Below are 6000 nucleotides of genomic sequence, written 5' to 3'. Positions count from 1 at the left end.
GAGTAGGTTTCATAGGGAAAGACTTAACTTGTATGATATGTCTTAGAGTCTCACTTTGGTGGGGTGTTGGCTTAGGTTCTAGGTGGATGCAGTAGTGTATTCTTAATGTAGTTTCTTTAGCTATAATCCATGCTAGTGACATTTATGAACATCTCAGTGGCCTAGGCTGAGAGAGTTTGTGGCAGTGGTGGCTCAGCTTTGCTGGGAATGGGCTCACTAAGCTCTTTTTCAAGTCAGAGACATGTGCGTGCACATGGTAGGTCTGCCAACTTGGGGGTGGGGTTGGGGCTCCTGGGCTGTTACTCTTGCTGGGAGCATATGCACACCGTTCCTTCCCTGACCTGGTGGCATGCCTACAAAGAGCAGGCTACAAACAGTATGCAGGCACAAGGTTGCTTAGCTGGTCTGGGAGTGTGTCCGCTAGGGGCAGCCTGTGGCACTGTTTCTCAGACCTGGGTTGCTAGCCCATAGCTGCTCAGCTGGCCTTGGGCATATCTGCTAGGGGTAGGCAGGGGGCTCACAGGGCTGTTTCTTAGGTCTGAGATGCAGGCACATAGTTGCTTAACCAGCCTGGGGACTTGCCCACAAGGACGGCCTGTGGGGCTGTTTCTTGCGCTTGGGATGTGGGTACACAGCTGCTTGGCTGGCCTGGGGGACTGTCTGTCAGGGGCATGGGTGTGTAGATGCTCCACTGGCCTTGGAGTATGTCAGCTGCTTAGAGGCTGGAGGGCTTCTCCTGCTCAGGGAAGGCATGTAGCAGTTTGGCCAGCTCAAACATGAGTTCACCCTGGGCAGGACTGCCAGACTAATCCTCCGACTGGAAGTGAGGGTAGTGAGAATTGGTTTCCCTACTGTACAGGCCCAGAGTCACAGCCAACTCTGGGCCCAGGTAGTTCTGTGCTGCTGGGCTTGTGGCATTCAGCCACTGGTGTGGGCTTGGTGGATGGAATTAAGATGGAGCCCAGTGCTGGAGAGGTGGAGTGGCTACTTGCCCCCAGAGCAGGGTACACTCAGGAGGTGCCTCTGATCCTAAAATGGTGCTGTGCTGCCATCTTGAAATCAGAGGGGTGGGTGAGTGCGGTGGGGAGTGCACAGGGGGTGGGTGAGTGGGGTGGGAAGTGCATATCGTATTCCCCTAATCTGAGGCAGTGCAGATGCGTGAATTCCCAGCAGCACTCCACACTGGGCTCAGAGCCTGCAAAGTCTGTGGGAATCTCCTGTAGTAAGGACTGTAGGTGTCTGTGGTGGCAATGAGGGCTGGTGGGGTTCTTCTGCTTACCTTTATCCTGCAACAGGAAGTCCTTCCTGACTCTGGGCAGATCTGATCCATGTGGGGAAGATAGGGCTGCAGAGGCCCGGTGCCTCCACGCTGTCCTCCTGAACTTCCAATCACCACAGGTGTGTGTACCCTCCCCTGCCAGACTCCAGTACTCTCCCTTTGACACCCCAGTCAAATATTAGCTGTTTGTTTATTGCCTTGATTCTTTTTCTTGGTGGGACGAGCACCAGGTGTCTTTAGTCAGCCCCCTTGCTGACATCGCTCTCCACGCTGCTCTAAATTTTGCTTTTATTGATCAACTTTATGGAAGTTTTTTTTTTCATACATTTCTTCTTTTTTAATTTTTTATTTAATAGTATTATTATTATTATTTTGAGACAGGGTCTCACTCTGTTGCCCGGACTAGAGTGTTGTGGCATCATCATTGCTCACTGCAGCTTCTGACATCTGGGCTCAAGTGATCCTCTTGCCTCAGCCTCCCCAGTAGCTGGGACTACAGGCCAGCACACCCAACTAATTTTTCTATTTTTTGTAGAGATGGGGTCTTGCTCTTGCTCAGGCTGATCTTAAACTCCTGACCTCAAGCGATCCTCCTACCTCGGCCTCCCAAAGTGCTAGGATTACAGGCATGAGCCACTGTGCCCAGCCCTCCTCTACCTTCAGCATGGAATATAATTATAATATATAATATAGTTATATTAGCTATTAGTTGTCCTTGTCTATTCATTCTATCATCTGTGTCATTTCTGGGTCTGTTTCTACTGATTTTTCTTATTATGGGTTGTATTGTTCTGCTTCTTTGCACACTTGGTAATACTGATTGGATGCTAGTCATTGTAAATTTTACCCTGTTGAATGCTGCATATTTCTGTATTCTTACAAACATTTTTGTGCTTTGTTCTGGGACACAGTTGGAAACAGTTTGAGGCTGATTTTTGCTCTTTCTGGGCTTCTCTTATGCTTTGTTATTTGAGATCAGAGCAATCTGTAGGTCTAATTTTCTCCTCTGCCAACATAACACCCTTCTGAGTACTCTACCTGATATCCTGTGAATTTGGAGGTTTTTCCCCTTTGGCTGATGGGAGCACAAACTATTTCTAGCCCTATGTGAATTCCAAGGATTGTTCTTTTTAATTGTTTCAGGTTGTTCTTTCTCTGGCATTGTGTAGTTTCCTCCCACACATGCACTGATCAGTATTTAGCTGAAGCTTCAAGGGAGAGCCTTACCAGATCTCCAGAGCTATTTTTTTTTCTGTCTTTATGCTGCTCCGTTTGTTATGGGACTTTACCCTGCAAACTCTGGCCATGGTGGCCTACCTTGACACCCAACTCCATCTTCTTAATCGCCAGGGAGATCACTGAGCTCTGCCTGGGTTACCCATCTTGATACTATATTCTAGATACCCTCCGGCAAGCTACCTAGGGCAATCACAGAGCTCACCTTACTTATTTCTGTTTATTCAGGGATTACTCACCTCTGCTCCCTGATCTCTAGCATCTGAAAACATTGTTTCATATGTTTTGACCAATTTTGTTATGTTTTGTTTTTTAGAGACAGAGTCTTGCTATATTGCCCAGGCTAGACTCGAACTCCTGGGTTCAAGTGATCCTCCTGCCTTAGTCTCCCAAGTAGCTGAGACTACTAGTGTGTGCCACCACACCCTACTTGACCAGAGTTTTAGTTGTTTTAGGCTACTGGACAAATCTATTTCCTGTTATTCCATTTCATATTTTAACATTTTAAAACAATATTTGGATTTAACTACTAAATTTTTAGATAGGTGATCACGGCAAACCTCTCTGAGGAGCAAATGAGTTTTAAAATGAGAAAGGATGGAAAAGAACAGAGCTAGTTGTGTGGAGAATTGAAAGAAGAGCATTCCAGACAGAGGGAACGATACATGTAAAGGCCTCAGATGGTAAAGAGCCGGGCATGTCTTTAGGACAGATGGAAGACTGTTTGGTGTTGCTGTAGTGTGTCCAGTCATGAGGAGAATGGAGCATGCTGGGGCTGGAGTGATCAACAGGGATTGGGGCATGACCATTGTAAGGGGTTAAAGTATCGTTCTAAGTACAACGGGTGGTCATTTCAGGGTTTTATTTAATATTTCTTTATTTTTATTTGACAAAAATTAGATATATATAACATGTTTTAAAATATGTATAGATTTGTGGAATGACTAAATTGAGCAAATTAACATGTGCATTACCTCACATACTTATTTTTTGTGGTGAGAACACTTAAAATCTACTCTATTTAAGGGTTTTAAAAATATATGTCATGATTTGGTAAATGATTTGAGATCCATCTTATTTCTATTTGGAGAACGAGTTCAAAGCAGTAAGAATGGGCTTGGCAAAGCCAGTTAGGAGGCCCCTATAGGAGTCTATGTGAAAGGTGGTGGTGACCTAAAACAGAGAAGAAAGGATCGGCTCAAATTGTATTTTAGAAAAATCGAACTAGCTAATGGATTGGATGTGGAAGTGAGAGAAAAGGAGGAATCCTAGGATTTTGGCTTGAGTAACCTAGTGGTAAGTGGTGCATTTACTAAAATAAGGAGGACTGGGGGGTAAGAGGGGACAGTGCTAATGCCAAGGAGGGTCCAAAGCTCCCCCATAATTTCTGTGACCTGCTCCTCTCCTTCTTTGATAGAACTGATTTTTTTCAATCTTACTTTAGTCCTACATGAACAGAACAGCTTTTCCCACTTTCTGATCAGATTGATTTTCTTATTCAGAAATTCAGATTTTCTTATTCAGAAAGGGTGGCAAGTGGGTTTTTTGTTTTGTTTTGTTTTGTTTTTTGTCTTGTTTTGTCTTGTTGTTTTGTTTGAAACAGGGTCTCACTCTGCTGCCCAGGCTAGAGTGCAGTGGTGTCATCATAGTTTACTGCAAAATCAAACTCCTGGGCTCAAGTGATCCTCCTGCCTTACTTAGCCTTCAACTAGTTGGGACTACAGGCATGCACCACCGTGCCCAGCTAATTTTTCTATTTTTTGTAAATACGGAGTCTTGCTATGTTGCTCAGCCTGGCCTTAAACTTCTGGCTTCAGGCGATCCTCCCGCGTCAGCCTCCTAAAGTGCTAGGATTACAGACATGAACTACCACGTCAGGCCAGTGGCAGGTTTTGGTTGGAGTATGTATGTGGGGGATAGGGATCAAGTGTTCCATTATGGACATGTTAATTTTGAGATGCCTACTATATATTCAAGTGGAGATGTCAAGTAGACAATTGACCATATAAGTCTAGAGTTCTGGGCTTGAGATAGAATTTGGAAGCGAGCCACATAAAGATGGTATTTGAATTCATGGAATTAGATGAGGTCATCTAAGGAGAGAGTGAAGAGAGAGAAAAAGAATCCAGGATGGAGTCCTGAGGAACTAGCATTTAGAAGTTAGAGAAGGAAGACCCAGTAAAGGCAACTAAGAAGGAACATGTGAAGAAGTAGGAAGAGAAGCAGGAAAAACAAGAGAGGAGAGAGATTTCAGTAGGAAATTGTTCATTTATTCAATAAATAGTTATTAAGAGTCTACTGAGTACCAGGCTCTATTTTAGGCACAAGAGTAGATTGGATAGAGCAAAACTTGTATGAGAAAAAAAACAGGCAATAAAGAAATAAATAAGTATATAACAAGATGTCAGAACATCTTATTGGAGAGTATGTCCAAGGAAGAAAAATAATGCAGGATAGGGAACAGTGACTGATGGAGGGTGCAGTTTTAGGGTGGTCAGAAAAGGTGCTGTATTGAGGAAGTGAAATTTCAGCAAAGACTGGAAGGAAAGAAGGAAGCAACCATGAAGTTATTGGGGGAAGAGCATTCCAAGCAGAGGGAATAGCAAATGCAAAGGCTCTGGGGTGGGAGCACATCAGGTACGTTTGAGGAAGAGCAAAGCAAGACTTGTGCTGGAGTGAAATGAGTGAGGGGGAAAGTCAGAGGATGTTAGAGAGGGAGGTAGGGCCAAATCATATAGGACTTAAAAGGCCACCATAAGGACTTTAGATTTTAGTCTAAATGGGGGAAAGCCACTGAAGATTTGGATGACTTCTACTCTTTTTTTTGGAATACGAAGTATGAGGTGTGATTTTCGGCTGAGTAAGTGTTATACAAACCACCCAGGAACACCACAGCATATTCTTGGAAAACATGGCTGAGTTTTTTCCTGATGCCAGTTTAAGTTAAGGCCCTGACATTGTTCGATGTGCATCCTCCATCCTGTGCTGCTAATAATAATAATAATAATAATAACAACAATAGGTAACATTCATTGAAAGCTACTGTGTCGGACTCTTTGCTAAACATTCCACAAAGGCTTTCTCATCTCCCTCTCACAACAACCATGACATAGATTCCATGATTATCCCCATTTTGTGGAACAGGACCTTGAGGCTCAGAGTGGTGAAGTGAATTCCCCAGGCCACACAGCCTTTGAGTGACTCTGAGCTCTGTGAGATTCCTACTTCCTTAACACTCATTTCAATCTGTTCATCAGATATGCTCAAGGATGTTTATTACCTGATGCCTTTCCAAAGTAAAAGGAGGAATTTCCAAGCACCATCTAGACACTACCTGAATGCGCCGTCACATTCTGGAGTAACTCAGTCTGAAGTCTGGTTGATTTCTCCTGCTTGCTCAGTCTACATACATGCAGCCTCTCGTCAGGTGGTGTGAATTCTACCTCTTGTAACTCCATGTAGTATCTCTCTCAATTGATGTCTGC

The sequence above is a fragment of the Lemur catta genome, chromosome 3 (genome assembly GCF_020740605.2).
Source record: "Lemur catta isolate mLemCat1 chromosome 3, mLemCat1.pri, whole genome shotgun sequence".
In the NCBI taxonomy this organism is placed as follows: domain Eukaryota; kingdom Metazoa; phylum Chordata; class Mammalia; order Primates; family Lemuridae; genus Lemur; species Lemur catta.
The sequence above is the reverse complement of the archived record's forward strand: the minus strand, read 5'-3'. Positions refer to the sequence as shown.